Here is a 10296-nt window from a genome sequence, read left to right as displayed (position 1 = left end):
GATCCTTATTAACAGGTGATGGCGCTTTAACTATTGCATCAACATTCGGTTTTTTTGGGATAATACCATCTCCGGAAAGAGTGTGTCCTAAATACTCAACAGTGTGTTGGAAAAGTTTGCATTTATGAGCTTTTAATGTGAGGCCATGACTCTCCAACCTTTTGCATACTTCATACAAATGACCCACATGTTCATTTTTATTCCTTGAGAAAATCAAAATATCATCCTGAAAGCATTTAACATATTCGTCCAAATCTCTAAAAATTAGAAACATCACTCTTTGAAAAACTGACGCCGCTGACGCCAAGCCAAAAGGCATCCTCGTATACTGATACAAACCAAAAGGCGTGATAAACGCCGTGAGTTTCTTAGACTCCTCCTTAAGTTCTATTTGGTGATATGCTGAACGTAAATCCAGCGTAGAAAAAACTTTGGCTACCTCAAACATTGACACCACCTCATTAATGTTAGGCAAAGGGTGACAATCTATGACAATCTTGGAGTTGAGAGCCCTGAGGTCAACACACACCCTTAACTTTTGATCAGGTTTGCGAACCAAAACTATGGGAGAAACCCACTCAGCAGATTCAATGGTTTCGATGATACCCTCATCTGATAATTCTTTCAACATATCTTTCAGTTCTTGTATTACACTTATAGGTACACCCCTTATTTTTTGTTTTACCGGTATAGCATTTTCTTTCAAAACAATTTTGTGGGAAAAACTCTTTAGTTTTCCTAACTTGTCACAAAAAACATTTTTGAAAGAGTTTATCAGTTTCCGTTCCTCATCATCATTCTTAACATCATTATTAACAGTGGCAACTTGAAAATATAGTGCATCATCACATAACATAACTGGTTCTTTAGCTCTAGGATTTAATACAATACCTAACTTATATTGGTCACGCTATCCTAGGACATTAACACCTTTTTTTGCAATGTATAATTTAATATCAGCACATCTATGCTTGAAATGAATGGTGACCTGAAAAAATCCTTCAACTTCAATTTGATTTCCTTCAAAACTAATAGCCTTAATGTCAGATTGTACTAAATTACCTAAACATAACTGTTTGTTCAACTTCTCTAGAAAATATTGTTGAGTAATGATAGTCCAAGGCGAACCTGAATCTACCATCAAAGTTATGTTGACTTGAAAAATTACAAAATCACTATTAGGTGATTTTTTGATGTGATCTGGAACTATATCAATTGTAGAAACAACAAAACCCTTATCAACAATGTCTGCATCCTGTAGGGTATTACTGTGTGTAGTATCAATATAAGCAAGGCAAGATACTGCTCCTCTAGAAGGTGTTACACTGCGTTTGAGGTCCTTACAAACACTAGTGAAATGTCCTATTCTACCGCAGTTCCTACATTCTTTGTTAAGTGCAGGACAACCAGGAAAAGAAGCTAAATGTGACCTATTACCAAATCTATAACAAACTGTCATGCTACGTGAAGTTCCTTGAGTATTTTTATACAATCCTCCTCTGTAATTATGTTGAAAACGTGAAGGTTGTATTTGTTGATAGTTTTGTTGTGTTTGATTATCATTTTTGAGCTTAATATTACAAACCTCTTCCTCTGTTATTTTTTTTACTAGAATTATTCTTAACAACTTCCATCCATTTCTCTGACTGCTCTAATGCTTTCGCTTCTGAAATAGCTTCAGATAAAGTAGGATTACCTAACACCCATAATCTTTCTTGTATTTTTTTGTTCTTGACATGTACTATAATCTGATCTCTAATCATTTCATCAGTTAACAATCCAAAATTGCAATGTAGGGACAAAGACCTTAAACCTGTAAGAAAGTCATCAAAATTTTCATCATCCTTTTGTGCCCTGGTATAGAATTTGAATCGGTTCAAAGCAATACTAGTAACAGGCTTAAATCTTTTTTCAATACGTAACAAAGCTTCATTATAAACATTTAGATTATCACCACTTCCATCGTTCTGTAAAGTAATTTGGGGTAAGGATCTAAAAATAACTTTCCCCTCTGAACCTAAACAGTGGAGGAAAATACTTTTTTTTCTTTCTGCCCCCATGCGTTCCCCATCTATAGCTTTCATATAGGTAATGAATTCTTCCTTCCATCTTGCCCATGGCATGGGAGGATCACCTTTTGTCTGTAAAAACTTTGCTGGGGGGTCAAACTGCATATTTATAAATTGTGAATAATAGATTAAATGTAATGAAAGAACTAAACATAAATATATATCAAATAGCACTTATTAGTATAAACAGTTAATATGTGGAATGGAGTCAGTAATGAATAATATTTCACAAAATGATATTATTAATTGAGAAAATCTTGGAATGTTGTGAAAGAGAATTTTCTTTTTTTTTTTTAGTTTTTTTAATGCTACACATTAATTCGACGAAAATGTAGTCAGTGGCACAATAATATTGACAAAGTTTAAATACCACGTATTAATTCAATGAAAAGTAGTCTGTGGCACAATTTATGTAAATATCGCGCAGCTCTGTGTTTGCCGAGTTGTTTCAAACTGTTGTCTTGGTGATAAAATGGCCGCTGATACGTCAGGTCGCCGATGTGTCATACGCAGCGTACAACGTGATGATCAGGATCGTGACTGAGGCAGAAGACGATTGTAAACAAAATCGAAGGCAGGAGTAACGGTTTGCAGTCAAAGCTCGAAAGCAGAGATGACGGTGATGGAACCTGACTTCACGTGAGTAAAACTTTGAAAGATGCAGTGATGTTAGATAGCGAATAAATTTCACTTGAGCTGCTAAAAGAGTTCAAATCTTCACAAAAAGACCGCAAATCCAATTACGAATATCTTTGTGAGTTAGTAAATCATGTTGCACTGCAGCGGGAGTCACAATAAATCACGTTTTCTTTACGGTGAAATAAATTAGGATTCTATGAAATCTAAATAAAGCAGTATGTAGGTCTTCTTTCAAGAGAAGAGCAAGCAATTAAAACAGCCGCAGGTGCTATCAGTGCACAATTATCATAAATTAAAAGGATTACTGCCGATGGTGCTATCAATGCACAAATATAGTAATTATAATAAATCCTCAAACACTCCGTACCTGTGCTGGTAAAATGACAGGAGCGTAGATTGGTTCTTTCCCTCATCGCCAAATTTTGTTGGAATCAAACAGGAAACAATGTAGAATAAATTGTGGTTTAATGTCCAGCACAACATTTACAACTTCTCTGCTACAGGTCCAGATCAGTACTGCCCTTCAGCCTTCAGTACATTCTAGAATCCAGAATCACATTGGAATAATAATATGGTGTGGAGGTAGGCATCTGAAGAACCTCATGATGTCATGTAAGCAGATATAAATAATTATATAGGAAACAAGATACAGAATGTAACAATAAGAAACTGCATGTGCTCTCCATTTGTGATTGATTGTTGTTGGGTATTTATGTCCGTTTTTTTTCTTGCAACAATCATTTTTATTATTTCCCAAAGAACATACATTGCATACCTGTCAACACACCCTCTTTAGGCGGGTGTCACCTGCTTTTCCCTTCTCTTCATCTCGCTGACTAAAAAATGTCTGTTTAAAGAAGTCACCTACTTTTCAAACCTATCTCACCCTGCAAAAAAGTGTTCATTCCCCATTGACTTTAATCCAATCATCCCAAGATGTTGACAGGTATGACAATGGAACGAACCACCGAGCCAGACTGAGGTAATACATTTATTACGTAAAAGGGGAACATACTTTTATACTTTTCGTTTCAGATTGTCAGGCACAGTACTTAGGGCCTGATTACTCTCTGAGCCGGTCTGGCGGTGGACTGCCGACTGCGCCAGGGAACTGCCTATACTGGCAGTGGCGCGGCGGAGGGGGAATGCAATATGCTAAACGGGAATGGCGCAGTCTCGCTGAGAATATTACGAGTTCCTCCACCGTCGAGCCTGCCACAAAAAGGCTGGTGGTGGGTTGACAAAGGGGGCCCTAGGGCCCCCAAACTCCCCATGCAATGAGGATGCACTCAGGGGGCACAACATGCATACCTGTCAATACACCCTCTTAAGGAGGGTGTCACCTGCTTTTTCCTTCTGTTCATCCAGCTGACTAACAAATGTCTGTTTAAAGAAGTCACCTACCTTTCAAACTTAGCTCACCCTCCAAAAAAGTGTTAATTCCCCCATTGTCTGCTTGCACCCCTTGTTCCAGCATGGCATGGACTTCACTGTCCATGCCATGCTTGAACATTTTTGCTGTACCCATTGTGATGACCTTTTTCAGGATACTGCCATGGGAAAGGCATAAGGACTGTTCGCCTGCACTCGTGATCAGGCCGGCGGTCCTTGTGCGGGTTTGGCGGTGCTGTGCCTGCTGAAATCCCGGAGTAGCACCACCAAAGTTGTAATAGGGCCCTAAGTCCTCAAAAGGACCTCATTTTTGCGAACTCTCACCTATGATCCAGTCTCTCCCATAGACACGTTTATAATTGCATCATAACTAGTTAGCTTTTATTACATTTCTATCCATTCTCTAAGCCACTCCACCACTTTCTCATCAATTTGGACACTTTTCCTTCACATTTTCTCTCCTAGAACCTTTTCCTTCATATTTTCTCGACTAGAATCCTTTCAGTCAGATCTTTCCACCATCCGTCAAATGTAGGGCCCTTACTTTGTAACAAATGTATGGCTATACATTTTTTACTAAAGAGTAAGCACAAAAGCAAGCATCTTGTATCTCTACTTCTCCCTGTTTCGTCTCAGATGTAGCCTCAGCACACACTGTTTAATTGTTACCTTTACCCCACCATCAAATATTCTGCCATATCACTCTGTTCCAATAATATCTCACTATCCTACATTGCCAGATCAAATGGATATTGTCTGCTATATCCTCAGAGCATTCAAGATTATTCTGATTAATATTATTCAAGATGGCTAAACTGAAATGGATTTTGTTATAGCTTGATAGCAGTACCCCTTCACCTGTTCACCTGTCACAGTCCTCACCATATCAGGCCGCCCCTCGAGATAGGCTAGTACTAAACCTTAACATATCCTTAATTTTTACTAGAAATGCGTCCTCTAGGTGGAGAAAAGGCTTCCCCCTCCATCACTTCCTCCTGTTTTGTCCCAGTCTCCTTAGGCTTTGGAGACAGGTAAGTTGTATGTTTATTTAAAGTGTATTTACCTGTGTTCTTTCAATCGTTATGCTACAGTGAGCACTGCACTAATTAGGCTGCACAGCAGTCCCGTGTCTCCACGTACATGTGCTGTTCTGGGTTGGGAAGGCTCCACTCCGGTTCTGCTGGATTCCTGATAATCTCTCCTTCGCAGAGAGAAAGAAGTGCCGTTACTGTAATGACGTGAGGGCCGCAGGGGTGTTCCCCTGCATATCCCTTGTAGTATGTGCAGTTATGGTTTTGCCCTGATGTCATATGCCCTCATTGTATAGATAAACGGAGCAGAGCTGCTTGATGTAAACCGCCAGCGGTCTAGTTGCCGCACGTACACGCATCCCCACATCCGCAGGCCAGGCGGGGCTAAATAAAAGAGGGACGGGCGCTCGGGCACGTCACTTCCGCCACAGACACCGGTGTCAGCCTGAGTGTTTTCGCTGTGCGCGATCTGCCCCCGCGCAAGCGTGCCACCCTTGCCAGGGTCGGTGGGGGCCCAGCATTCAGGATTCTACATTGGCGACGAGCGGAGGAGGCCCAACCCTCGCCCGTGCACCAGAAGCCTGCCCGGAGCTGTACGCTTCCTTCCGCGGTGCCTGCCGCGTGCTCGCCGGCTGCGGCGCTTGCCTGCCCCGGGCCCGCGCACCTCTTCCTGCTTCCCTGACTTCCTCGTCTGGGCCTTGGGGCACTTTCCTTCCACTGATGGAGGGACACGCGACGTTGTGGCTGTCACGGCCGGCCCGCTGACGCGACCGGATGCATTTCCTCACGCATCTCGCGTGAGTCGCGGGCCGGTGCAACACCCTGCCAATGCTCACGCAATGCGCGTGAGACGCGGAAAACGACCTGCAGTTGCTCACGCATTGCGCGTGCATCGTGGGGAGCGCAAAGGGGGCTCCCTGCTGCGTACAGGAAGGAAACAGATGGCGACCTGGTGTTGGAGGAGGACGCCGGATAGCACCGCGACACCCTCACGCCCTCGGAGGCCTACTGGACCCGCGGTGGAACCGAGGTGAGCCGCGCATCTGCCACGTGGCGTCGAATACCCGCGTTTTCGGGGAGGATAGCCGGCAGGACCACACGTCGTCCCCACACAAGAGGGGGCTAGAGGAACGCCCAGACCACTCTACATGAGTACAGTCGCACTGCCACCATGGGGGACGAAGACCCACCAGCAACCACCATCAAGATCCCGTTTCAGCACGCCGCAGCGGGGGTGCTACCGCCATTCAGCGAAGCGGAAGACCCATCCACCGCCTCTCCAAGGTGGAAAATATGGCTTGAGAGACTGGAAAATTACTTTGTGGTCACGAGAGAGACTGACAATGCTGTAAAAAGGTCACTCTTACTACACTATGCAGGGGATAAGATATTTAGACTGTTCAGACATCTACCTAATACGGGAGCAGCAGACAGCTATGACGCAGTGGTTGCTGCTCTCAACGGCCACTTCGACCCCCAACTAAACGTGGACTTCGAGGTGTTTAAATTGGGACAGGCACGTCAGCGGGAGGGTGAGACGATGGACCAATTCCACACTTGCGTCAGGGAGCTAGCCAGCTTCACCGACGAGGACCAACCAAGAGCCATAAGGAGGCAGATTATCCAAGGGTGTCGAGACAAGACATTGAGAGGGTCGATTCTGCGCAAACCAGGGATCTCATTGGAGGATATCCTTATCTTGGCCAGATCTCACGAACTCTCGAACGTCAGAGCCACCGCCATGGAACAGGCACTACACAAACCCCAGATCAAAACTGAAACTATCAAGGTTGAACGGGCTGACGCAGTACGATCTCAACCACGTGGACCACCACAGAAGGAATATCGGAGAGACCCGCCCGAACCCGGTGTGGGTATTGCGGCCATGAGCCCCACGCGGCCAAGGACTGGCCGGCCCAGGGTAAGACATGTGCAAATTGTGGAATCCCAAACCACTTCGCATCGGTATGCCGCAGAAAGAACACATCCAAGAGCTTCAAGAAATCACGGACGCCTACCAAGGCCATTCGTCAGCTGTCCCTGGCTGACCCACCGTCAGCGAAGACAGAGAGACACCTACCCACGGTGTACGACGATTCGGAGTCGGAGGATGAAGAGGCCTACATTGTCTCATTCGCACGGGAGCTCAAGCAACGACGGCGGCCACAACCAACGTGCATTGTGCAGATGGGAGGAAACGAGGTCAAGGCCATCAGTGACACTGGCGCCACCGTCAATGTGATGGGCCTGCAACAATTCAACAAACTACGCCCACGGCCCCAGGTACTACCATCCAAGACAAGGATATTCGCCTACGGAGCGGACACACCGCTGCCTCTCAAGGGAAAAATCACAATACATATTCAGGCCGACGAGTCAGAGGTAATGGCGACGTTTCACATCATCAACCGAGAAGCAGACACCCTACTAAGTAGCCACACAGCTGAGGACCTGAAACTAATAGCATTTGCCAATCGCATTAGAGCCCATCAAGTGGAGGAACTGTTAGGACGATTCCCTGAACTATTCAGAGGCCTGGGTTGCATAAAATGTGAGCCAATCAAACTTCATATCGACAAATCTGTCGCTCCCACCGCCCTGCGTCACCGCAGGATACCTTTTCACCTTCGCCCACTGGTGGAAAAGGAACTCGAAAAACTGGAGAACCTAGGCGTCATAGAAAAGGTCACGGGGCCCACCCTGTGGGTCTCGCCAATGGTCATTGTAGAAAAGCCTAAGCAACCGGGTGAAATTCGCCTATGTATCGACATGCGGCTACTCAATGCAGCGATCCTGTCAGGACCCAAACCATAGGGTCAGTCCTCACCGCAAAGAACACAGAACGAAATGTTTGGTCAAGAAGAGTGCGTTTGTGGAGACTCAAGATGGCCGCCGCAGCTGCCACGAAAGAGGTTCGACAGGCGTGCTAGTGTCTCAGACCCCTAGCCTTGTGAACCAATGTGAGGCGCGATTTCCGGAGGAAACGCGCACTTCACTAGAAGCATTTGCCCTGAGAGGATCGTTCATGTGGTCTAATAATATTCCTGTCATAGAAGTTAAGTTAACGTTATAGATTTAAAATACAGAGCCCGGCGTGAGATTCGAGCGCGGGTTGCCGAGATACTTCAGAGAGCGGCAGTTGAAGAGTTCGATTTTGCTACGGAGCCGGCGCGAGTTTCAAGCGCTGCTGCCGTGGCCTTCATGAGAGCGTCGAAGAAGTTACCGCTCTCGAGTGCATAAGCTGTGAGGAGACGTCTGTGACTCAAGGTGGCTCAGCGCTGGAAAACAGACAAAACGAAAAGCTAAGTGAAGAAGGAATAATAGACTGTGAAATTGAAAAGAGCAATCTCAAGTACTCACCCTGTTAATTCCCTAGTGAAACTGGAAACTCAGTTATCTTGAAATACCTGAAGGGAGAAAAGAAAAGAATTACGTTTTAAGCAACAAAGATTATACCTTGCACAAGCTTCAGTCATGTAAAGAAACACGATGTAAATAAGTTTATAAAAAACTCACCAGAGGTTTTCAGGATTACAATAAGAGAAAAAGACAAGAAAGAAGCAAGTTAGGAAATAAAGAGAGTTCTATTAAAGAAGAACACAAAAATACCAGAACCCCAATTTAAGGAATTCTCAATCATTAGTGAAGTAAGTGCACATATAGAGATCACTATAAATAACTAAGCTAGGAATCACTAGAAAAATATAAATAATATATATTGTTTCTTCCTCTCTCACTAGTAACAACTAATAGAAGAGATCAGTAACAACAACACACCAATGAAGAGAAGCTAAGGTTCTGCTATATAATGGTGGGTGAGAGCAAGCAATAGATTAGGTCCCATTAGGGAGTGTAGGAGATTAGGATTGTAATGATGTAAATTTGTTTTCAGGTTTTCCATCTGCAAGACAGCACTGAGGGTAGCTGACAGAGGAAGCCAGCGCAGGACCAGTCTCTTCTCTGTTTATTATTTTATCCAACTTCCCCCGTCCCTTGAGGTAATGACGGAGGGTTCTGTCTAGACCCACTGGCATTGTCGAGAGTGGCTGGGGTTCAAGCATCTCTGTTCCTGTGCAGTAGCGGAGAAATAGAGTAAGTTGTTAAGGTCCTGACAGAGTGAAGTGCCCAAGTTGCCTTCGCACCCGAACAGAGATCGCGGAAGGAATAGATATTCAATCTTTAGGAACAATCTTAGACGCAATACAAAAATAATTGGGAGCAGTTAGGGAAGAGAATAGAAATCTGAGACAAGAGGTGGTTAGTGCCAGAAAAGAAACAGCCGTATTGGCACTAAGATTACGTCAACCCAGTAGTTTTGAGAGGGAGGCTATGAATCCAGTATTAGAGACCACCAATAGGACAACCACGCAAGTTATACACTCCCTCTCCCCGGTCATACCATTTGCAGCCCCAGAGAGATTTAGTGGGGACCCTCAGAAGGCGCAGATATTCCTCTCCCAATGCTCTTTACACTTCATGTGCCGCCCTTCGATTTTCCCAGACGCGCAGTCTAGAGTGGCCTTCATACTCTCTTATCTAAGTGGGGATGCAGCGTCGTGGTCCATGCCATTAGTCACACGGGATGACCCTTTATTGAGGAACTTCGAAGATTTCAAACGGGAATTCTTGCGGATATTTGATCGGCGGAGGATTTCTCAAGTAATGGATAACGAATTGCTTGACCTAAGACAAGGAAATAGAGACTTGATCGCCTATCTGGCTCAGTTCAATAAGTTAGTGGTGGAGACTGATTGCCACAAAGTAAGAGAGCGGCAATTATCCATCGCGGATTGAAGGATGAATTAAAAGACACCTTGGCCCAGATTCCTAATCGGCCCACCGAGGTATCAGCACTTATAGACTTAGTATTGGAGATAGATTTCCGCCAGGGAGAGAGGCGAGGCGAAAAGAAAAAAGACTTCAGAGGAATCCCCCCGAGATTTGAACGGGTTCGGTCAGAAGGTGCCAGAACCTCAGAGGCTCACTCGGGAGCCGAACCGATGCAAATTGGAGCAATAAGGGGCCCATTGAGCAAGGAGGAGAAGGAGAAAAGGAGGGCCAATAATCAGTGTATGTATTGTGGATCTGGAAATCATTTTGTTCGAGACTGCCCCAAGAAGCCCAAGAGTACCTTCAAGCCGAAGGAAAACTAAAGGCACCACCTG

Source organism: Lissotriton helveticus, chromosome 7 (genome assembly GCF_964261635.1).
Source record: "Lissotriton helveticus chromosome 7, aLisHel1.1, whole genome shotgun sequence".
Classification (NCBI taxonomy): Eukaryota; Metazoa; Chordata; class Amphibia; order Caudata; family Salamandridae; genus Lissotriton; species Lissotriton helveticus.
Note: the sequence above shows the minus strand (reverse complement) of the source record.